This window comes from Cotesia glomerata, linkage group LG4, assembly GCF_020080835.1.
Source record: "Cotesia glomerata isolate CgM1 linkage group LG4, MPM_Cglom_v2.3, whole genome shotgun sequence".
Lineage (NCBI taxonomy): Eukaryota > Metazoa > Arthropoda > Insecta > Hymenoptera > Braconidae > Cotesia > Cotesia glomerata.
Genome location: NC_058161.1, coordinates 8,962,691 through 8,988,296, shown reverse-complemented (window position 1 = coordinate 8,988,296; position 25,606 = coordinate 8,962,691). Strand labels below are relative to the sequence as shown.

The 25,606-nt window shown below is 34.6% G+C and overlaps 1 protein-coding gene across 9 annotated transcripts in view; it reads left to right on the top strand.

The window, feature by feature from the left end:
- LOC123264105 (potassium/sodium hyperpolarization-activated cyclic nucleotide-gated channel 2) overlaps positions 1 to 25,606 on the top strand; it is a 251,655-nt gene that overhangs the window by 129,267 nt on the left and 96,782 nt on the right. The window lies entirely within an intron of this gene.

Below are 25,606 nucleotides of genomic sequence, written 5' to 3'. Positions count from 1 at the left end.
TCTAAACTACTTATATAGTTTAGTTATTATTTTTCTCTTCCTCTGCACTGCTATGTATAATAATCACATCTCCCTAACACCAGTTATGTTATGATTCATCGTGTGCGTTAGCTATCGCTGAGTCAAAAATAGTACGACTATCAGCGATTCATATGTGTTACATGTATCAGTATGTGTATCACAGTTGTTCTGTGTTTTTCTTATTAAGAATTTTGGTTTTGTTTATTAATTAAATAAATAGTCATTGATTTCTTGATAATTATCGATAACTTGTGTTCTCTTGTTTCAAACTCCGCTTGGTTTATTTGAAAAATGATGTTTTGGTTCTAATTTTAATTGGATCGTTCATTTATTTATCAGTCATCGTGATAGTATATTTGAATTAACTCTCAAAATAAATATAATGTATCATTTGAATTAAAGGATGTGAAGAGATTTTTTACAAACTTCAAGATTCGTTATATCCTTATCAGTAGTCAATTTTCACTCCATGTATTTAAAATTAAAGAACTGAATATTTTTACGCTGTTGAAAAAAATAATTTTTTTGTCACTAACGCGCCGTAAAAAATAACATTAAATAATTTTCAATGATTATTTTTTTTAAAGAATTTATTCAACATAATTTTTTTTACCCAAAAAGTCCAATAAATTATCATATAAAATAGGAAAATGTAAAAAATGAAAAAAAAAAAAAAAAATACGTGTGATATTTTGAAATATTTTTCTGATAATAATTTAATATTAATTTGTTTAAAAAAATACGAAGTAAAGATTAATTTCATTAGTGCAGAAAAATAGTTGAAAAGTGTAATGTAAACAATATAAAGATTTTTCTGTTGAAAAAATGATTTGTGTTGATTCATCATTTATTTTTTATTTTTTTTTTTTTAATATAACGTTCATCAATGCTTACCATTCATTATTTTTCTATCGGGTGCTATGAGCGATAACTAAATCAAAGTAGGATATGCTATCGTGTAATTTATCAGCGATATAATGCCACTTAACTATGCACATTCAGCCACGTTAATCAAACCACTAGTCTCGATTTTACCATAAATTATTATACTAGAAAAATTAAAAAAATTTTTTTTACTATTAAGTATTCATATGAATTTATTATTCTTTTCTATTCTTAAAATAGTCAATATATATATATATATATATATATATATATATATATATATATATATATATATATATATATATATATATATATAATTTAATTTATTTATTTATTTATTTATGGTCAGGAAAAAAATTTCTAAAGGGGTGCAATTGCAACAATATTATTTTTATAAACCACATTTAGTTCTCAGTCCAGTGCACAAGGAAACTTCATAAGAAATTTACTACAAAAGTTGTAATCGTATCAATTTTAAATAAATGTTAGTGGAATGTACACATAAGTTGTTTTTCGCTTAAAATCGATGGCATCGATGACGTCGAACAATAAATATTATTTATGTCATAAGTCATAGTCATAATAATAATATTTCATAGTATTATCTAGCTATCTAAGTTATAAGTTTTACTCGAAAATAAATTAAAATTCCTCAACTCCTAAAAGCCGTGGGTTTAATTTAGATAATTAGTGACGGCGACAATAGTACTTGGTGAAAAAGGTTGTGATAAAGTTTTAATAATACCTTTTCATACTGGGTATTAACAATTTATTATAAATAATAACAATGATGTTGTTTATCAAGTGATTGTGTAAAAAGTTTTACAATGAAATTATTTAAATTAAACTTTTATTCTGTGCTTATATATTTTTTTTTTTTTTATCAAAATAACCAACAATATATTTTGTATAGAAAAAATTAATGAATAGATTTTTAAAAAAGTAATTACCAATTAAATTTTTCAAAATAATCAAATAATTTTTAATTTTGCATTAGCTAGAATAATTGATGAATAATTTTTTATTACAATGCGTATCATCGAATTTTTTGAAAATAATTGATAAAAAAAAAAACAAATTCGAATATGTTAGAGTTTAATAGAAAGTTTGATTAGTAACTTACTTGCCATTTTTATTCATAAATTGTACGAAAAAAAGAAAATAATTAAAATTATTTCGAGAGATTTCCGATAACGTATTAATTCAAGGGTGATTGTATTGATATTTGAATAGCGTAATTTTAGTTTTGAATGGGTCATTTTTCCTTTCTTTGGCTGAAGCATTATATAGCGTAGAGTACACTGCTATTTTAGTGCATACAACTGAACGTGAGGTGATTTCGAACGCAGTCTCGATTCGTGATAAAATCTAAAATGCGAATTTGCTGTAATGTTTATGTCTCTCTTCCTCCACTCGCTGAAAAATAATATCGCCTATCAATTTTAATACATTAACCAAATCATCTTTACGTTTATTGCTCAATTATACTTCATTTTTATTGCTTATTCACTCGGGTATTTTGTTAAATAAAAATGTAAAATTTATTCGCATGAAAATATCAAATCATACTTAAATTATTTGAAAAAAAAAAAAAAAAAAAAAAAAAAGGATTTTCTTTATGTAAAATTTTTGTTTAACACGACTACGTCTTTTAATATTTAAGTGTTGGAACATTGTCTAATTTGTTAATAAAAATTTAAAAATTTTCATAAAAGAATTAATCGGTGTATAAGCGGAATTCGAACTCACACCCTCAAATCTCTAAAACATCTCACGTATTGTTTGCCGTGAGTTTTGAAAAAATTGGAATAACTAAAATAATCACTACAATGAACAATAACAATATTTTAAAAATGAATAAAAAAAATGGTTTAAACATTAAAATTTTTGTCGGGAAAAAATGAATTAAAGTCGAGCGTAAATTTAACTTCGACTTTCAATAACTTTCAAACGAATGAATTTTGCAGAAAATGATAATTATTAACTTCCCGCTAAAAAAATTGAAAATTTTCAAAAATCGGGAAGTTATTGTTTTTACCCCGTTTTTCGAAAATCGAGTTTTCATCGGATCTCGACGTTTCGAGGTCTTAGGAAGCTTCCCTGACTATTCGCGCGCGCACGTGTGTGTGTGCGTGTGCGTGTGTGTATGTGTGTGTGTGTGTGTGTGTGTGTGTGTGTGTGTGTGTGTGTGTGTGTGTGTGTGTGTGTGTGTGTGTGTGTGTGTGTGTGTGTGTGTGTGTGTGTGTGTGTGTGTGTGTGTGTGTGTGTGTGAGTATGTAAACCTCTTATGACTTTTGAACGGTTGAACCGATTTCATCGCGGTTGGTGCCATTCGAAAGGGCTTCGCCAAACTTAGATTTCCTAAAAATTTGAACCGATTCGAATCGTTAGATTTTGAGAAATTTGGAGAAATCTAAAAAAAAATTTTTTCAGAAGTGGTTTTTTTGGAATAACTTTTAAACGGCTCTACCGATCGATTCCAACAACTAATCAGCTCTTAACCTTAGAAAAACCACGTCGATCGCCACCAATACGGTCAAAATCGGTTGATTCGTTCGAGAGATATCGTGAACGAAAGAAAACCGAAAAAAGTGTTTTTTCGGAGTTAATCCGAAATTTCTAGTTTGGCCAATTGAAACTTAAAAATTCTTCATGAGGCTTAAAAAACTGCGTAGAATTCCGCCAACCGCGTAAAAATCCGTTCATTCATTCAAAAGTTATTGCGGTTAGAAAATTCAAAAAATAGTGCTCTATGAAACTTCTATCAGACTTCTGAGTTCAAGAGCTCAAAAGCATAGAAAAGGTATCGTTTTGAGCTCGGAGAGCTTAAAACAACACACAGATCGTATTTTTGAGCTCGAAGAGCTCAAAAAAAATGGCCATGTATTAACGGAATCAGCGGGAAGTTGCAGGGATGGCCTTTAGGGTCAACCATTTTTCTAATTTTTTAAATCTTTTTCAATGGAATTTTCCTTCAGGAGAGTTTATTTATCTTTTTTTTCTCCGAGCAGTAAAAATTGTAAATTGTATGGGCATATAAGTTGGCCAAAATGAATATTAGTCGAAAAATAAACCGGGAGCATCGACTGAGAGTTTACCATTCTTAAAATAGATGTTGATGCCAAGCGTTCGTTCAGGGTTAGCCTTTATACTTGTATTCATGTATGTATATAACAATATATTATATTATATTAAATTAAATATATATTTGCATCTCTATATGCATGTATCTATGTATGCTGTGTCCATATGTGTCATTAAATTTACTTGTGTTGCTCAAGATAGATGTTAACCCGTGGGAGCTTCCGACGTCTCGCTAGTTCAGCCCTTGTCTCTTAATTCTTTCTTTATATATGTCACATGTCTATATATAAATACGTACATACTACAATTTTTTCTCGTCATTCTTTTTATTTTTCGCGTAGGTACATTACTTCTGGTGTTTTTGAGCCATATAACGACCTACTAAGAGATTTATTTTTAGAATCATCAACCGAAATGCTCTTAATATACTAAATTGGTAGGATTAATTTTGTCGCTCAAAATTGATAAATAATTTCATTACATATATATATTTATATATATATATATATATATATATATATATATATATATATATATATATATATATATATATATATTAGGGTGATTCAAAAAAACTTTAAAATTTTTTTTTTAACTCTTACCCTCTCAAATGTTTCTATTTGATTTAAAAAAATCCTCACCAAAGATGAGCTCTATAGTTCAACTCTAAGGGGTCGCTATTTTTATTCTAGTTTCCCATTTAATTAACATGAGAAAAATTCTTTTTCGTTTTAAATTGAATTTATACATAATTTACGCAATTTTTTACAAAAAACGATTTCATATTCTTAAAGTAGAGTCTTCGAGCTTTACAAAACTCTAAGACAAAGTATGATTATCTCTACAAAAAGACTAGTTACTGCCATTTAAAAATGACTAAATTTCGAAATTTAAAAAAATCGTTGGCGATTGGGTCATTCCATGTCAAATCGACAAATAGTTGGAATTATGAACTGTTCTAGATGTAATAGACCTGTTGTGAGACCAACGAAGTGTAAGACCTGTAAACTCACATATCATCCAAGCTGTGCGAAAGAAGTGGCTAAATCTAAAGCTGCAACCTGCTGTGTAAAGTCTTTTGGTCCATCACTGTCTCCACTTACTATTCCGTCAAACTCTAAAGCACATACTTCTGGGCATTCGACCACTAGACCAGCTAGCATCTTAGATAGGATACGCAGGAAATCTTCGCAGAGCAGTTTTAAATCAATTAATTCATCACCGAAAACACCACCTATAACTTCTGCTGTAGAAGACTGTGTTTTTCTTTCCCCAGTTGAAGTTACCTCTCCAAAAATGTCTGTTTCAAATGATCAAGCGAGTCAGGTTACTTCCAACTCTGCCTCTCAGTCCGTTTCAGGTGCACTAGCTAGTCAAGCTTGCTCTCAATTTTCAGCTGACACTAATGATCAAAGATCAACAGGTCTGCCTACCTTAAATGTTTTAAATCCAACTCAAATGGCAAAACCTGATTGGTCAAAGCACACGCTAGATGAAAAAGTCAATGCTTTGCTTGATATGTCCTATAATAACTCTTTGAGCGTCCAGAATATCGCGGTCTGCCTGAGTAAACATAGTGAATAGATTAGAAGCCTTGTAGAAAATTACAGTGATAGCAATTCAAAGATAACCAAGCTTTCGGAAGACTTTGTGGCAGTAACTGAATCGTTATCTGAGGTCACCAAAACTCAAGTAAGGTCTCAAGAAGAAATCAAAAAAATAAATTCGAAATTAAATCAAAATTCTGCCAAATGTGAAGAAAATGCAACAGTTATCACGTTAGTTAAATCTACTCTTGACTCTTTAGTCAGTACTCCATTTTCTCAGCAAGTTACTGAATATCGGATGTCGTCTCAACTGTTGATCTCCGGGATTCCAAATGATTTAAATACACAACAAACTAATGAGCAGATTACACACCAAATATTTGAGAAGTTAAATATTGCAAATTTTACTACTGATATTTTAAATATCAGAGAATTTAACAATAAAAGGAGGAAAAGTGGACAAAATAGCACACAAACCTCGCGTTCACTTATTGTTAAACTTAAATCACCTGAAATTTGTGAACACATCATTGAAGTCAAACGCCGTTCCCCAAAACTTCTGGCTAAAAACGTCTTTAATACTTCTTCTGACTCTAACCAAAACAAATTTATCTACATAAATGAGTTCTTACATCCTGATATACAGGGTGTCCCAAAAGTCACGGACGCCATTGTAGCATCTGATGAAAAAAATAATTCTGAGACGAAAAGTCCTTAGCCATTTTTCAATTAACCGCATAGATAATTAATTATTAATTAAAAATAACATCTTTTTATTTGTTAGAGTGAGAGAGCGCTAGTGTCCAGTAAAATATGTGTCAAACAAAGACACAACTAACTGTATGACTAGCTAGTTTCTATAGCTAACGTAGTCACACATATTTACTTAATTATGGCTATAATTATTTTCCATGAGTTAAGGATGACCCTAAGATCATGTCCAAAAAATAAAATAAAGTTAAAATTAATTTATTATTCAATATTTCCACGTGATGCATTCAATTTTTAATCCTCAAAATTACAATAATATGTATCTGCATAACTTTACCTTATTTAAAAGTTGTAAAAAACGAAAAACAAATTTTTTTATCGAAATTTAAAAATTGATATTTTTGAAAAAAAAAAAAAGAAAACACTCTTCAAAAAATTTCAGAATCTTTAAGGATGAGTACAATGTATTATAGAAAAAAAAACGAGCTAAAATTTTAATTTCGATCGTCATTTTTAACGATTTTCAAAAATTCAAAATTTGGCATTTTTGAAAATTTTTTTTCCAAAATATTTTGTTTTCAATAACCCTAAGTGTCCCCTTTTGAACAAACAAATGGCCATTCCTGTATCTATAATAGCGTTCGAGATGTTACAAAAAAAAAATTAAAAAACTAAAAAAATTGCGAAATTTTGATTTTGCATATCTTTTGAAAAAAATTTTTTTATTTTTTTTCCTTTGGCAGAACTTCGTTTTATGATAAACGAAAATTTCCGACCAAAATTTGTCTAAATCGAAAAAGATCGATTCCAACTATTTGTCGATTTGACATGGAATGACCCAATGGCCAACTATTTCTTTAAATTTCGAAATTTAGTCATTTTTAAATGGCTGTAACTAGTCTTTTTGTAAAGATAATCATACTTTGTCTTAGAGTTTTGTAAAGCTCGAAGACTCTACTTTAAGAATATAAAATCGTTTTTTGTAAAAAATTGCGTAAATTATGTGTTAATTCAATTTAAAACAAAAAAGAATTTTTCCCATGTTAATTAAATGGGAAACTAAAATAGAAATAGCGACCCCTTAGAGTTGAGCTATAGGGCTCATCTTTGGTGAGCATTTTTTTTATATCAAATAGAAACATTTGAGAAGGTAAGAGTTAAAAAAAAAAATTAAAAACGTTAAAAAATTAAAAAATAAAAAAAAAAAGTTTTTTTGAATCACCCTAATATATATATATATATATGTGTGTGTGTGTGTGTGTGTGTGTGTGTGTGTGTGTGTGTGTGTGTGTGTGTGTGTGTGTGTGTGTGTGTGTGTGTGTGTGTGTGTTATTGATCACGGGAACGAGTCTCGAAATAAAATATAAGTTTAATTAATTAATTAATAATAGGTTGATGATTAATTTTTAATGTAGAAATTGAAAAGTTTGAACACAAAATTTTTCATGCCGCTACTCAATTAATTAAAAAAAAATTAATAGAGATATTATCAATTTAGTGCGGCGTATTATCATGATTGGTGGAAAAATGAGGGGAAGTTATTCGGTTAAAAAACTTTTAAGAGCTTATTTGACCTACCAGGAAAATAATGTAATGTTGATGTTATAAGAAGTGAAAATTAATATACTATATGACAAGTTATGGATAAGATAACACTGTGTACAGATACATTTGTAAAATTAACTACACTAATTATTAAAATCAAGCGACCTACAGTCACTATGGGTGTGCCGATAATTACGAAATATGAATAAAAAAAACTTTAAGAATGATTTTTCAATATTATTAATCACAATAAATGGATAGCTAGGGCATTTTTGAGATAAATTAAAAAAGTAATATTGCTACGTTAGGACCGATTACCAATAATTTCATGAAAAATGTCACGGAACATACCTATAGAATTAATAAGCAATTCAAAACTGCTCCAAAAACTTTTCATAAAAAATTGACTATCGCCGAAAAAATATCAAACCATGAAAAAACATAAATTCAGGTTAAAACCATTCTGATGGTACTAAATTTAACTTTGAAAACCCATTTTATAATAAAGATATACCCGTCATAAAATTTTCTATATTATCTTAATTATATGGATGAATATTTTACTATTAACCCACATCAACATGTACAAAACAAAATAAGCAAATTTTATATTGCTGAAATTTCAAATCTAGTTAGAACTACTCCATTAATTTATCATAATAAATCAACTATCGCTGAAAACCATATAAAAACTCGAAAAGCCACAAGTTTAGATCAAAATTTTTCTAATGATACTATACTTAACAAACAACATCCGTTTTATCATATAAATATGTCGGAGATTGAATTTTTCTTATTTTTAGTAGATTTCATAGAAATCTAACTATTGCATTGGTCCTCATGACGGAACTCTTCAAAAATTATGCTATATTTCGACTCAGCTCGTCAAGCGGATTCAGAAAATGCATATTCTTCAAAAGTTTATGTATGCTCGCTTGATAATCTTTTAGTTGCAATTTACAGAAATTCGATAGGATATCGCGTTCAATTGTTATTGCACGGAAACACGGTAAAAGTGAAAATTTTTGCGATTGAAAATTTTTGAATTGCTCTCATTTCTAAACTAATCGACAGGTTTAGTTCATCTTAGAACTTGACCTCAGAAATCGTCCTAAGAATGAGTATGTTACGTTTTATTGAGATCCGTATAGAAGTGCAGGAGTTAGAGAAGAGACAAGGCCGATTATATCGTAAAATATACATATAAATACATACATATTAGGGTGATTCAAAAAAATCGAATAATTTTTTTTTAACTTCCGACGTTGAAAAGTTAGTTCTCAGGCACCTCTAGAAAATGCTCACCAAATTTGAGCTCTTAATATTGATAGGAAGATTATCCTCATCACAGTTTTACATTTTTCGTTAGTCTCTTGTAAAAAAGATCATATCTTATTAATAATGAGTCATTATTAATCAATTTCTTAATCAAATCTTTATCACATTTTTGTAGAAAATTAAATGATCTACAAAAAAGATCTGATACGTGTAAGCGATTACATTAACCATTTCAAAGATATCCGAGATCAAAGTTCAAAAAATTTATCAAAAAAAAATTTTTAACTTCCCGCAAAGAAAATCGAAGATTTTCAAAAATCGGGAAGTTATTGTTTTCACCCCGTTTTACGAAAATCGAGTTTTCATCGAATCTCGACGTTTCGAGGTCCTAGGAAGCTTCCCTGACTATTTCCGCGATGGTGTCTGTTTGTATGTATGGGTGTGTGTGTGTGTGTTGTTGTTTTTGTTTTTTAAGGGGGGGGAATCTTTTTTACGGATTCTAGGCATAGTTGTTTGGCCTGGATATGTGGCGACTCGACGCAATGTCATACTAAAACTCGACGCTAGCGCCCCTACCCACTAAACCCTAAACCCCTTCCTCTTTCCCCTAATCCCTCATGGAAACCGCAGTTAGGCATTACTTCGTGAGGGGAGGATCTAGCTACTGCTCTTTCTTCTGGTAGCTAAGGTGTTATTTTACCTTTCTTCTAGTTGTTGTCATTTGCTCTTCTTCTTTCGATGGAACGCAAGTCTATAAGGACTTCTGTTGCAAATGTGCTGATGGCGTTCCAGGAGGCTCTTGATGACAACATTGCTTCTACTATTGTCTCTGGTTGGATTTTCTTCTTTAGGATCATCTCCAGCTCATCTCGCTGTGGGTAAAATCGTGGGCACTCAAAGAAAACGTGCTCCGCGTCTTCATTGATTCCTGGGCAGGACGGGCACTCCGGTGAATCATCATGCTTGAAGCGGTGAAGATACGTCCGAAAACATCCATGTCCTGACAACAATTGCGTCAGATAGTAATTGACCTCGCCATGACTTCGGTTTAGCCAAACGTCGATTTTCGGTATGAGACGGTGTGTCCATCTCCCTGTTGTCGCGGCGTCCCACTGCGATTGCCATCGTGCGATACTGTTCTGCTGTTCTTCAGCTCTGAGTTCCTCGGTACTTTGTGTGGTTGTCCTCTTTCGTTGGTAAAGGTTCCATCTTTCCTCAGCTAGGACTCTGAGCGGCAAAGTTCCGGAAATGACACACACTGCTTCCTCTGATATTGTTCGAAAGGCGCTTGCAACTCGTAGGGCACTCATACGATATATTGGTCCAGCTTTTCTCCATGAATCTTGCACCTCTAGTGCGTCAGCCCAAATGGATATTCCGTAGGTGAGCACCGATGTGACTACTGATGACTAGTCGCCTCCTGCTCTGCTTTGGGCCTCCGACGTTCGGCATCAATCGTGCGAGACTAGCTCTCACTACTGACGCTTTCGTACAGACGTGTTCCAATTGCTGCTTGAAGTTGAGTCGGGCATCAAGCATCACTCCTAGATATCGTATATGAGGTTGTGATGTGATTTCTCGGTCACCGACTTTTAGCTTAATTGTTTCAACTTCTTTTCGGCTGGTAATAAGCACTGCTTCGGTCTTCTGCTTGGCCAGTTGTAGGTTCACTGTATCCATCCACTGATTGATCTTCTCAAAAGTGATGTCAAACAGATGTTGAATCTCGTCGAGGTGTTTGGCGACGATCACTGCGGCAACATCATCCGCATACGCTACCAGTTTGACACATCTTGGAAGCTTCAGTCTCAGGAGCCCGTCGTACATGATATTCCACAGAAGTGGACCAAGAACAGAGCCCTGTGGCACACCACCGGTTATATCATACTCTTTCGGACCATTCTTTGTATGGTATTTCAGCACTCTATCTGTAAAATAGCTAATCACTAGTCTGCGAAAATATGTTGGCACGTTCTTCTCGTCGAGAGAGAGTGTGTGTGTGTGTGTGTGTGTGTGTGTGTGTGTGTGTGTGTGTGTGTGTGTGTGTGGATGTAAACCTCTCATAACTTTTGAACGGCTTGACCGATTCGATCGTGGTTGGTGCCATTAGAAAGGGCTTGACTGAACTTAGATTTTGAATATACTTTGGAACGATTTGGACAGGTAGATTTTGAGAAATCGCAAAAAAACTACAAAAAAAAATTTTTTTAAATGGGGTTTTTTTTAAATAACTTTTAAACGGCTTTAGCGATCAATTCCAAAAACTAATCAGTTCTTAACACCAAAAAACCACGTCGATCGCCGCCAGTCCGGTCAAAATCGGTTGATTCGTTCGTGAGTTATCGTTGATGAAAGAAAACCGAAAAAAGTGTTTTTTCGGAATTACTCCGAAATTTTTTGTTCTATCAATTTAAACAAAGATTCTTCATGAAGCTTAAAATACTGCGTCGAATGCCATCAACCGCGTGAAAATCGGTTCATTCATTCAAAAGTTATTGCGATTTGAAAGTTCAAAAAATAGTGTTTTATCAAACTGCTATCAAATTTTTGAGCTCGAAGAGCTCAAAAGCATACAAAAGCTATTTTTTTAAGCTTGGAGAGCTCAAAATAACACACAAATTGTATTTATGAGCTCGAAGATCTCAAAAACGTCATAAGTGCAATTTTAAGCGTCTAGGTATAGGATTGGCGGGAAGTTGCAGGGATGGCTTTCAGGGTCAACAGTTTTTCTAATTTTTAACTTCCCGCTAAGAAAATTAAAAATTTTCAAAAATCGGGAAGTTATTGGTTTTACTCCGTTTTTCGAAAATCGAGTTTTCATCAGATCTCGACGTTTTGAGGTCCTAGGAAGCTTCCCTGACTATTCCCGCGAGGGTGTCACTATGTCTGTATGTATGTGTGTGTGTGTGTGTGTGTGTGTGTGTGTGTGTGTGTGTGTGTGTGTGTGTGTGTGTGTGTGTGTTTTTTATAGAGGAGGTCAAATACATTTACGTATACCAGGACGAGATGTTTGTCCTGGGTATGTCGGACTCGGAAGTCAATATGATTGACAACAATACCGACTAAACATCCTCCTCTCTCTTTCCCCATAGATGTTACGGGGAAGACTGGATCGGGACCGCGTTAGCATTACTTCAATCCAGTCCGTGTTGCGTCTCACGACGGTTGCTTCTAGTTACTAGTCTCTTTCTGCGATATTTTCCTTTAAAAGGCGCTGCGCATAGGCTGCGACAGCTGACCAGTTATCTTCTTTTTTGATCATGCAGGTTACTAAGCTCTCAGGAGAGGGCGTGGTGCCAATAATTTTATCAGTACTGCTTTTGTAGTCCTTCCACCGGTCACACTCAAAGAACGTGTGCTCGACGTTGTCAATTTTGTCTGGGCAGTATTTGCACGTTGGTGTGCTGTGCAGTCCCATCTTAAAAAGATAGGCATTGAACTGCCCATGTCCCGTCAATAGCTGGGTCAAGAAAAAGTCCGTTTCTCCGTATTCCCGAGAAAGCCAGACGTTGATGTTTGAGATCAGGCGTGCCGTCCATCTGCCCGTCTCTCCCGATGTCCATCGGTCCTGCCACTCTTGTTGCGTTTCCGCCTTTATCCTCGTTCTTGCGTCCTTCATGTTTTCGTCACTGTTTTTAGCGTCATAGAGTTTTGCTCTCTCAAACGCGAGTAGGTCGATGGGTGCGGCTCCCGTAATGACCAATATAGCCGCTTCGGAAACCGTTCGATAGGCGCAGGCAACCCTGAGAGCGCCTCGCCGCTGCACTGCCACTATTTTTTGTCGGTAGGTCTTCTGTTTCAATATGTCTGCCCATATTTCTGCTCCAAAAAACAGTACCGAGTGGACTACTTCTAGAACAACTCTTCTCTTTTTGGTTCTTGGTCCCATGGTGTTGGTCATGATTCTTGCTAGGCTAGACACCGTCTTGCTGGCTTTCTTGCATGCACTGTCAAGGTGTTCGCGGAAAGATAGTTTCTCGTCTATCATTACCCCTAGATAGCGCAGGGCCCTTGTTGACGTCAGTGTTGTTCCTTCCATGTCCACAGCGAATGGTTTTGGGAACCATTTTTGACGTGTCAGAACAACCATCTCGGTTTTATGCTTGGCGAGTTTTAGGTGGTGTTTATCAAGCCAGGTCTCGACGGCGCCAATGGTTTCCCGGACCAGTAATTCGGCCTCTTCTACGCTGTCTACTACTATCGTGGCCGCAACGTCGTCTGCAAAACCCGTTAGCTCTACTTGCTTTGGTAGCGAGATTTCAAGAAGCTCGTCGTAGTCCGCATTCCATAGATCGGGCCCCATTATTGAGCCTTGCTTAATTAATTATTTAATTAATTATTTTCCAGCAATGTCTAGCATACAGAGTGGTCTAAACGACGAAGGTGTTACGGGGGTTCCCTTTCCTTTGTCTAAGAGAACCAATCTCTGCCGCTTCCAGACCGCGGGAAACGTGCCAGTTGCCAAGCATGCGTTGTAGGTGTTCAGGAGTATGTCTGGATATTCCAGGGCTACAATCTTGATCACCGCTGCTAGGATGCCATCAGGTCCAGGTGCCTTTCCTGTTTTGAGTGACTTGGCCGCGTCTTGTAGTTCCTTAGTTGTGAAGGGTGTTCCTTCGCTGTTTTTAGCGTAGTGTTTCTTCTCCCGCGATGGGTGTTTGGGGAAAAGCTCCGCTACAATGCTGTCCGTTAAGGCAGGAGACTTCGGCGCTTTTGGTGAAGCCTTTCCAAGTCGTTTGGTGACAATTTGGTAGGCTTTGCCCCAGATGTCCTTGTAAAGATCATTACAGATCTGTTTCCACAATATCGCTTTTCTTGCTTTAATGGCTCGGTTTAGCGTCTTTTTGGCCTGCTTGTACTCTTTTAAATACAAGTCCTCGCTTGGGGAGCGTTTCGCGGCTCTCGTTGCGCGGCGACGTAGCTTATGACATCTTTTGCTATGTCTGTTGACCACTAGTACGCCGGCCTGTGGAAACTCCTATTTTTCAGCCGCGGCATAGAGGCGTCACATGCGGCAGCAATCTCCTTCATCATATTTAGCATTGCCTTTTCCGTCTCGCTGCAGGTATCCGGAGTCGGGTTGTTCTGAAGGATAGACCAGCTTCATGCAAGTGTAGCTCCCAATGCCTCTGGAACAAGCCTTCTGGCATTCCACTTCCGCTTAGAAAGGTCGCGTTGTGAAACCGGAGTAGATGACAATCCAACGTTGAATGTCACAAACTGGTGGTCACTGCCACTGTATTCTTCGGATACAGTCCAGTCTTCGATCATGTTGGCAGTCCTTGGAGTCGCTAACGAAATGTCGAGGATGGGCTCTTGGTACCCTGGTCTTCTAAAGGTCGTGGTGCTCCCGGTGTTCAGCACTATGAGGTCGAGTCTAGCCGCGACGTCAGCGACCTCGTTACCTCTGATGTCGGAGAAAGCAGCGCCCCACTCAGCTGATTTAGCGTTGAAGTCTCCGGCTACGATGACTTCGCTGTTGAACTTAGTGACCGCATCTTCTATATTTGCCAGTTTCTGTCGGAACACACTAATCCCTTCGTCAGGTGAAAGATAGACGCTCATGAAGTAGGTTGTGAGGGTTTGAGTCCAGACAAAACCTGCTCCACTTCCGCTGTTGTTGACGGTAACGTTCTTTGTGTTCACAATCCAAATTGCTGCCGTGCCAGTTTCGTCTGCGAACCATGTTTTACCTTCGATGTTTAGATATTGCTCGCAGATAAAGCAGACGTCGATTTTATCTTCAAAGACACGCTGGCGCAGTAGGTTTTACGCCAAGACGTACCTATTCAGGTTGCCTTCTCTTGGCTTCTACAAGTGCTGTGCAGAATGCCCTGCAAGCTCCAGTGCCAGAAATATGGCATAGACCATCCTGGGCATCTTTGTCCGGAGCACAAAGGAAGCATTTTAGCTTCTCCGTGCAGTTTACGGCCTTGTGGTTCTCTCCGCCACATTTGTAGCAGCACCTGCTTCTGTTTGGTCCCGCACACTGGCGTGTTTGGTGTCCAAAACTAAGACATTTAAAACAGCGGGTTACTTTTGCAACTGGGCGTATACGACAGTTCACCCAACCGATCATTATATAGGCCTTGTCAAGGGCCTTAATCGCACTGGCCTCGTCTACTTCGCCGAAGGCTGCCCGATTTTCTCGTGGTGTGGGTTTTGTCAAATTTACCCGTTTAACCTCCAGGCTGTCAGTGAATTCACGTTTGAGTGCTTCACGGACTTCGCTCTCGGTAGAGATTTCGTCCAAATCGAGGATCTCGATCGTTGTTGTTGGTGTTAGCGTCTTGACCGTGCCGATGTTCGCAGTGGTCGACCTTACTGCATCGGTGAAAGCCTTGCTGTCTTCGGTCTTTCAAGCCATTTCAAGAAGAACGCCTCCGTGTTTCGTCTCTTTAATAGGCTTTATGTCTACGCCCGTCTCGACAGGGCTTACCTTGACCTTGATTTCCTTTAGGATATCAGCATAAGTTTGGCCGTCTACTAGTTGAGCAAGAGCAGTCTTAGTTCTTGTCTTCTTTTTCCTCGGTTTCTTAGAGGCACCCTTACTTGACTGGTTTTGAGCTTTATTAGGGGGAGCCGCTGTTTCATGCTCTTTTTCCTTCTTCTTCCTATTTCGGTCCACTGTAGTCCAGACGTCCTCCCGGGCTGTCTTTTTCTGTGGTGGCTTCTCGATTATTGAAGAAGGGCTGGGCGTGGACAGCTGTCTCTTCTTGTAACTGTCCTTTCCTTGCTGTGGTAATTTTTTAGGAGTGACCAAAAATGGCTGTGGTTTTTTGGTCAGACTCGGAGTTGTTTGGGTCGTTGAGGCCGACATGCCTGGTGATTTGTTGGCTAACGTATATGCTGTAGTGATAGATGTAACCAATTTTCTAATCTCATGATGGAGATTCTTCTTGTCTTTTATAAGCTCGGCTAACTCTTCGAGCTTGATGCCGAGCCTCTCCATTAGTGACTGTTGGCCTGTAACGGTCGGTACAGAGTTGATTCTTCCTCGGTAAGTTTGATTAGTGACAGGAGCAAAAGGTCCTCCACTTTTTGGAGAAATGTTGCTCAGCTGTCCGTTCTCTGCCATCTGGGCTGATTTCGTACTCCCTGTAACCTTGCTAGCATTGCTAGACAGTAGAGCCATGGGGTCTACTCCGCTGTTCAAACGGTCGCTTGATAACGACGAGTTCAGGCCCGTTTGCACGCCTTCCCTCGCCGGCACTGAGGTATCCCCCTTCTTCACCGTAGACGATGTTTGAAATTGATCTGGCATTTTCATATCATCTTTTGCTAGGTTTTGGTCCACCCCGAGTATTCTATTTCCTCGGTACCCGACGCATCTGGCGTGCAGATATGCCGGGCATTCCCCTATTCGCCACCTGGAGAGGCGCCCGATGCGGGACCCAGCAAGCCTGACACGAGGTGTGTGTGTGTGTGTGTGTGTGTGTGTGTGTGTGTGTGTGTGTGTGTGTGTGTGTGTGTGTGTGTGTGTGTGTGTTATTAAGAAATTATTGAAATCAGAAAGCATTGGGGTTTGGATACGAATATCTTTTAAACGGTTGCAGTAATCATTTAAACATATCAGACCTTTTTTCTAGAGCATTAAATTTCCTATAAAAATATAGCATATTTATCTGACAATTATTATTTTCCAATATATGGTAGAAAATTAGAAAAAAAATTTTTTTTTGATCATTTTTTGATCTTTTATCTCAGATATCTTTGAAATGGTTAATGTAATCGTTTACACATATCAGATCTTTTTTGTAGATCATTTAATTTTCTACAAAAATGTGATAAAGATTTTATTAATAATGACTCATTATTAATAAGATATGATCTTTTTTACAAGAGACTAACGAAAAATGTAAAACTGTGATGAGGATAATCTTCCTATCAATATTAAGAGCTCAAATTTAGTGAGCATTTTCTGGAGGTGCCTGAGAACTAACTTTTCAATGTCGGAAGTTAAAAAAAAATTATTCGATTTTTTTGAATCACCCTAATATGTATGTATTTATATGTATATTTTACGATATAATCGGCCTTGTCTCTTCTCTAACTCCTGCAATTCTATACGGATCTCAATAAAACGTAACATACTCATTCTTAGGACGATTTCTGAAGTCAAGTTCTAAGATGAACTAAATCTGTCGATTAGTTTAGAAATGAGAGCAATTCAAAAATTTTCAACAATCGCAAAAATTTTCACTTTTACCGTGTTTCCGTGCAATAACAATTGAACGCGATATCCTATCGAATTTCTGTAAATTGCATCTAAAAGATTATCAAGCGAGCTTTAATTTACATACTTATATATTTTTAACTTCCCGCTAAGAAAATCTCAGATTTTCAAAAATCGGGAAATTATTGGTTTTACCCCGTTTTACAAAAATCGAGTTTTCATCAGATCTCGACGTTTGAAAGTCACAGGAAGCTTCCCTGACTATCCCCGCGAGGGTGTCACTATGTCTGTATGTGTGTGTGTATGCATGTTTTTTTTTTTTTTTTTTTTTTTTGTAAAGAGGTACGAAAAAAGATCTTCAAAAGACACCGGTATCGTTAACTCTGCCGCCCATCTTCCGGCAGATATCGATAGTCGGTAGTGTGGAGATTTTTACCCACTAAAAAAAACATTCCTCTTCCCCTCTCACCTAGATGGTACGGGGAGGACTGGATTGGAACCGCGTTAGCATTACTTCAATCCAGTCGTGCTGCGTCTCACGACGCCTACTCCTGGCTACTGGTCCCTTTCTGCGATTTTGTCTTTCAGGAGGTGCTGTGCATAAACTGCAACAGCTGACCAGTTTTCCTCTTGTTTGATCATATAGGTCACCAGGCTTGAGGGGGAGAGCCTGGTGCCTATGATCTCTTCGGTGCTTCTTCTGTAGTCTTTCCATCGAGCACGAGTTCGCCGATTTTTAGCTTAATGGTCTCTACCACTTTTCTGCTGGTAATAAGCTGTGTGTGTGTGTGTGTGTGTGTGTGTGTGTGTGTGTGTGTGTGTGTGTGTGTGTGTGTGTGTAAGTATGTAAACCTCTCATAACTTTTGAACGGTTGAACCGATTTTATCGCGGTTGGCGCCATTCGAAAGGGCTTGTCCGAACTTCAATTTTATATATAATTTGGACCGATTCGGACCAATAGATTTCGAGAAATCTGAAAAAAAAAATTGTAAAAAAAATTTTTTTAAAAGTGGTTTTTTTGGAATAACTTTCGAACGGCTTTATCAATCAACTTCAAAAACTAATCAGCTTTTAACCTTGAAAAACCACGTCGATCGCCGCTAATCCGGTCAAAATCGGTTAATTCATTCGAGAGATATCGTGCAGGAAAGAAAACCGAAAAAAGTGTTTTTTCGAAATTATTCCAAAATTTCTAGTTTGATCAATTTAAACTTAAAGATTTTTTAAAAGCTTTAAATAACTTCGTCGAATGCCGCCAACCGCGTAAAAATCGGTTCATTCATTCAAAAGTTATTGCGGTTTGAAAACTCAAAAAATAGTGTTTTATCAAACTTTTATTAGACTTCTAAGCTCGAAGTGCTCAAAAGCATAGAAATGTTATCTGTTTGAGCTCGGAGAGCTCAAAACAACACATAAGCTGTATTTTTGAGCTCGGAGAGCGCTCAAAAACGGCATAAGTGCAATTTTAAGCATCCAGGTATGGAATTAGCGGGAAGTTGCAGGGATGGCCTTCAGGGTCAACCGTTTTCCTAATTTTTTTAAATTAAATAGTTTAGGAATGACAGAAATTTGAATTCTTCAAAATCCTTAAAAATTGGCAATTTTACTGTTTCTTTGCGAAATAACTAATGAATGCGATAACTTGTAAAATTTTTGTAAATTGCATCTGAAAGCTTATTAAATAAACTTTAATTTTCATACCTCACTATCAGTCTAGGCCAAAAATTACCTACACAGTAAAAAATTTTGCGTCAATGCGTCAAAAAATTTTGTGTTAAAAATTTTTATGTTAAATATTTAACACTTTTTTGTGTTAATTTAACACTTTTCTGTGTTAATTGAACACAATAAATGTTAAATTTACACATAAAAGTGTTAAATATTTAACACAAAAATTATTAACACAACATTTTTTAACGCAATGACGCAAAATTATTTACTGTGTACTTTCTCAGACAGATTTAATGAAATTTTTCTTGCTCTCCTAGCCGAAAGTACGCTTTTCCTGGACGCACTTTACTCCAAGAAGAGCAACTTTTATGGCCTGTTCTAACAAATGCGCGCTACGCATATTTTCTGGCCGGCAGCATAGAACCTCGCGTTCTTTCGTATTTTCGTGGCACGACCGGCCTATACAGCGAGTTTCAACTGTATATAACAGTCACAACATCGTCTGTATGTAATGTGTCAGCGCAAAAACTAACCAAAAAATGTCAAATAAATAAAAATAATTTCTGACTAGATTATTGTTAATGAACTATTTAATAATAACACAGCAAAAATAATTTAAATAAAATTTTAGAAAATAATATAAAAGTTTTGTAAATTTTATTTGCTTTCTTTTATATTTTGACAGCTAGTAAAGCAATGTTTATAAAACAATCCATGTACTCTACAAGCTTCTAATAATTTAATTTCAATCTTTCTTAGCCGTCTAATTAAAAAATAATTTTTAATCAACTTAAAAAAATTAATTTTGTTATTAAATCGAGTTTAAATATTTGTGACGAGTTCTGTGCATGTTATCTCTCTTAATCAAAGCATTTGTTAGTAAACTTTAAAATAACTTATTTTTTTTTTATTTATTAATTTTTACTTTTTTATTATGCCCGCCCCGACCAGCAAAACCTCGGCTTCGCCTCGGTTTTGCATAAGTCGGGCGGTGCCTCCCTCACCCCCGGCAAAACCCCTTTCCCGGGGTTACGTACTTTCGGCTGGAGAGCAAGAAAAATAGTATACAACCCACGACCAGAATATTGGATGCCCTGACGTATGGGATATGATGGCCGAGGCGTAGCCGAGGAAATCCAACTTTCCGGCTTTGGGTCGTAATATACTATTACTTTTGCATTCGTTTTGATGTCATTTTTTTATTGTAACAGAAGTTGTATATTGTTATTAATATTATTCCATAAAAATTATGTTTTTCTTTTTTTATTCGAGAAATCTATTTCCATTTCGGCTTTCGAATGGTCTTTTTTTAATTATATAGATAGATTATCACAAAATTTTAAAGAAAGATATAGTAAACTTTATCATCTGATTTTCTTAAATGATTGCGTCATTATACCCTTCATTAGTTATTATAGAAGATAACGACTTAATTCCCGTAAATTGTGTTTATTATTTAACCAAGACAAACATGGATAACTTTAAGAGTAATATATTTTTAATAGTTTATTTTTCCGTAATTAAGAGGAATTAAAGCAAAGCTTCAAGGTACATTTAATTGGTACAAAAATATATTGTTTGCTCATTTGAAATTATTGCTCCAGGTAATAAACTTGCCTAACTTTTTATCAAATCTTTTGAATAAATATTTTTTACCATTGAAATATTTCAATTTTGTTCAAAAATAAGAAAATAATTATAATTAGACTACAATTAGCGCGTTGAGCTGTATTTATTTAAGGTTGAGTACTCTGCATATATTTAATTATACTTTTAATGACTTATTCTCATTAGTAATATGTTTTCATTAGAATAATATAAGTTATATTTTTTTCGATTTTTAAGTTAATTCAAACTTGCTCTGTGTATATAAATGAATTTCAGCGAAATGTATGAAGCATAGAATATAAAATTTCTTAGTAGAAAAGGAATTTTTACAGTTAGATTTGGTATATCATCAGAAAGGCCTTGACCTGAATTCATGTTTTTTCTCGATTTTATTTTTTTATTTTTAACTTCCCGCTAAGAAAATTTAAAATTTTCAAAAATCGGGAAGTTATTGGTTTCACCCCGTTTTTCGAAAATCGAGTTTTCATCAGATCTCAACGTTTTGAAGTCCTAGTAAGCTTTCCTGACTATTCCCGCGAGGGTGTCACTATGTCTGTATGTATGTGTGTGTGTGTGTGTGTGTGTGTGTGTGTGTGTGTGTGTGTGTGTGTGTGTGTGTGTGTGTGTGCGTGTGTGTAAGTATGTAAACCTCTTATAACTTTTGAACGGTTGAACCGATTTCATCGCGGTTGGTGCCATTCGAAAGAGCTTCACCAAACTGAGATTTCCTGATAATTTGAACCGATTGATTCGGACCGATAGATTTTGAGAAATTTAGAGAATTCTCAAAAAAAATAAGAAAAAAAATTTTTTCAGAAGTGGTTTTTTTTGGAATAACTTTTAAACGGCTCTACCGATCGATTCCAACAACTAATCAGCTCTCAACCTTGAAAAACTACGTTGATCGCCGCCAATCCGGTCAAAATCGGTTGATTCGTTCGAGAGATATCGTGAACGAAAGAAAACCGAAAAAAGTGTTTTTTCGGAGTTACTCCGAAATTTCTAGTTTGACCAATTAAAACTTAGAAATTCTTTATGATGCTCAAAAAACTACGTTTAATGCCGCCAACCGCGTAAAAATCGGTTCATTCATGCAAAAGTTATTGCGGTTTGAAAATTCAAAAAATAGTGTTCTATGAAATTTCTATCAGACTTTTGAGCTCAAAGAGCTCAAAAGCATCGAAATGGTATCTTGTAAATGTAAACAACACACCGATTGTATTTTTGAGCTCGAAGAGCTCAAAAAAAGCGGCCAGGTATTAACGGAATTAGCGGGAAGTTGCAGGGATGGCCTTTAGGGTCAGCCGTTTTCCAAATTTTTTTATCGGTGATAGTTAAATATTTTAAGTTTTTGTAGGAGTTGTAAATACTTCGTTGGTTCTACAAGTTCGTTCCGTCAGATTTTCTATCAACCAATTGATAATTGATCCTTTTCTCACCTAGAAAAAAATATTGGTGTTAAAATTATAACATAAATGATACTAGAATTGCATCTTGAAAGTTGCTTAGTTTTAAAATTACAGTAATACTAAAATTGTATCACTGTACCTAGTGTGAATTCATTTTCTAACGCACGCGTAAACCAACTACTCTTGTCAGTCTAAGTACAGGTTGTATTACGTAGAATTCTACGTTGTTTACATTTATGTTTTTTATTATTATTCTTAAAATAATAAATTCAAAGGGATGTGTAACCTATGATTTTGTGTATTTACTGCGTATTGTAATCGAGGCTAGATAGGAGGCGTCAAGTTAGTTCGATTTAAAAATACATCAGGTACAGATTTTGTATCGCTCATGTTAAATCAACTCGGTGGATACCACAAGTGATTCCGTTCTTGTATCTCCCGAAGCGATTTTTACACTACTTTTTTTTCATGCAATATTATTTTTAAAATTTATTTTCAAAGTATCCTAACTATATACAGTGTGATTAATTAATTATATCGAAGTCATTAATTTAAAATCTTGTTTTTTCTTGTTTTGTTGCTTTGAATATAGCTTAAGCACGTTCTTGAAACAGAATTGTTCTTAGTATAATTTCATGTATTTTCTATCTTAATTTGTTGATTCCAATTACCCAAAGAATTTGCGAAAGCTATTCGACTTTATCTCAGATCGAATTTCATAGATTAGATAGATTGATGTTAGTAAACGAGTTACGTTGAATTACAAAAGTTACTTCAATTACTTCAAATAACAATCTAGTATCTTCGTTCGATATTAAATTAATATTACTTAAATTTAATGTGCATCCTTAATCTTTATTCTAAAAGTTCACCGATCAGAATTTTGTAAAGTCCTTTTGAATTTTAAGACCGAAATTACAATTTTTTACTAAAATTCATGCAATGATGTCCGCGAATCGACCGATTCTAATGACTAATGACCTTTGCAGCCATTGAGAGTTTAAAACCTGAAAGTTTAATGGTACATTGTTGCAAGAACATTTCCGAAAATATTAAAAGAGCATGCATAGAATATTTCGATAAATAATTTTACTAAATTATTAATAATTAATCTACTGACCTCAAAAGTAAATCAAATATAGCGATAAGCTCTATCGATTGGAACAAAAAAATGATGATAATTCATGCGTGAAATATACGTTTTATTCAATAACGACTCATAATCAGCCATTATTTTTTTTATACTTAAGGCTTCTCGCCATAAAATATAGGATAAAAATTCAATGATCCCTTTTGAGCGGAAACTTTTTTTTTACGAAAGGACGGATTAAAAGTAAAGCAAAAAATTAGCTGTGATGGAATTTAAAAAATTGAATATTATTTTGTTGCAAAGTGAAGCTAAAAAAAAATTCTTTTGATCTCAGCTGGAGGTAGAGGCGTGAAATTTAAAAATGCTTTTTAATCCTCGGGTTTCTGGGATCTATCTTGACCAAATCTAAATAATTCAATTTAAAACTCAAAGCCGTACTCTCGAATGCATAAAAGCCAGCATTAAAATCGTTGGAAGTAAAGCTGTTGGGAATAATATAATAAAGTCGCATTTTATTTAACAATAAAAGGTCATTGCGGTTGACAGTAAAAATACATTAGGTATATTACATGTGGTATACAGTAAGACGTCAAGGTTTTATTATAAAAGTATCATTTTATTATTTCATATTATTTTTTATGTGAGTGATGATTTTTAATTTTAAAATGGAAAGATTGTATAATTTAAAATAATAAAAACTTTGAAAAATATTTTTCTAAAAATTTTAGGTTTAACCCTAGACTGGTCACCATTTTTTTAGTTTCTCGCTCGCACTATAGCGAGTCTCTATAGGTTGAGTAGTTGTTATGCGGCGTCACGCTATACGGGTGACCAGTCTAGGGTTAAAATAAGTGAGTGGATTGTTGAAAAAAAACTCTACGTCTTTTTGGCTTTAATTTTGAGAATTTTTAATTCTAAAAGACACATAATTTTATACATACATTGAAAAAAAAAAACCTTTTTGACTCAAGAGAAATATTCTTGATCCAAGAATAAAATTATTCTCTAAACTAACAATAATTCTGTTTTCCTTTGAGAATTTTATATTCTTGGTTCAGGAACGAATTTCTTTATCCCAAATAGTCAAAAAAAATTTTGTTTACTTCGATCTATTCTGAAACCTGTTTGAGACTTATTTTTCATGGAAAAAAAATAACAAAAATTTTATCATCGTCGGTATTTTTAAAATAAGCCGGAAGAATTTTTAATTAATGTTTGTGCGTCTTTTTTGACTACTTCTAGACAGATTTTTTTACGATGTAACAACGTAAATTTTAAAATGTAAAATTATGAAAGTGAAGATATTGAAAGTCTGGTCTTGGATTACGATGTAACAATTGTAATTTTTTCTACATTTTTTTTTTCTATGTATCTCATTTGTTGAGAAAGAAAATTTTGGGTGAAATATACCCGTGCAAAAAAAATCGTTTTGAAAGAGTCTTAAAAAAGTCGTTTGTTTGAGATCTTACACTGTAAAAAATCCGGAGTGAATCGGGAGTGAATTTCACTCCCATCACTCGGAGTTCCGGAATGAAGTAATTAATCACTCCACGTAGGGAGTGAATCCGGAGTTTTTATTTGTGGAGTGATTTCGGAGTGATTTCGAATTTCACTCCAAAAAACATCCGCGTTCGGAGTTTTCAAAATAAATAAAATAAGGATGAATTTTCGTTCTACAAAAAAAATCTCAAAATTAATCTTTATTTATATATTTCTTCTTTACGTGTGTTTGTCACTGAACTCCTCCTAAACGGCTGGACCGATTTTAATGAAATTTTTTGTGTGTCTTCTGGTGGATTCCAGAATGGTTTAGATTCACAATTCAGTCCACGGGAACATGTTTATTTAATAGATTTTTTATTTATAAATTCTTGTTGACCTTGACTACCTACATGCACTTTTCATATATTTTATAAATATCATATATATAAGATATATGAAAAAATTCATGTGGGTACTCAAATGAAAGGTCTCGATGAGTATAAAATCATAATGGACTTATATTTATGAAAATGTTAATAATTAACGAATGATAATGTATTTTGTTAACTAATGATGTTTTTAACGATATAAGCTCATTCCGATGTTACACTCATCAAGAGCTTTCATTTGAGTACCCACATGCATTTTTGATATATTTTTCATAAATACATATACACATATATATATATATATATATATATATATATATATATATATATATATATATATATATATATATATATATATATATAATATAATATTTATAAATATATAAAATATATGAAAAATTGATGTGGGTACTCAAATGATAGGTCTTGATGAGTGTAACATCGGGATGAGCTTATATCTTTAAAAATATCATTAGTTGACAAGATACAATGTCATTTCTTAAGTATTGAAGTTTTGAAAGATATAAGCTCATCCCGATGTTACACTCATCGAGTTCTTTCATTTGAGTACCCACATAACATTTTTTATATATTTTATATATATGTTATTTGTGAAATATATAAATGTATAAAATATATCAAAAATGCATGTGGGTACTCAAATGAAAGCTCTTGATGAGTATAAAATCAGAATGGGCTTATATTTACA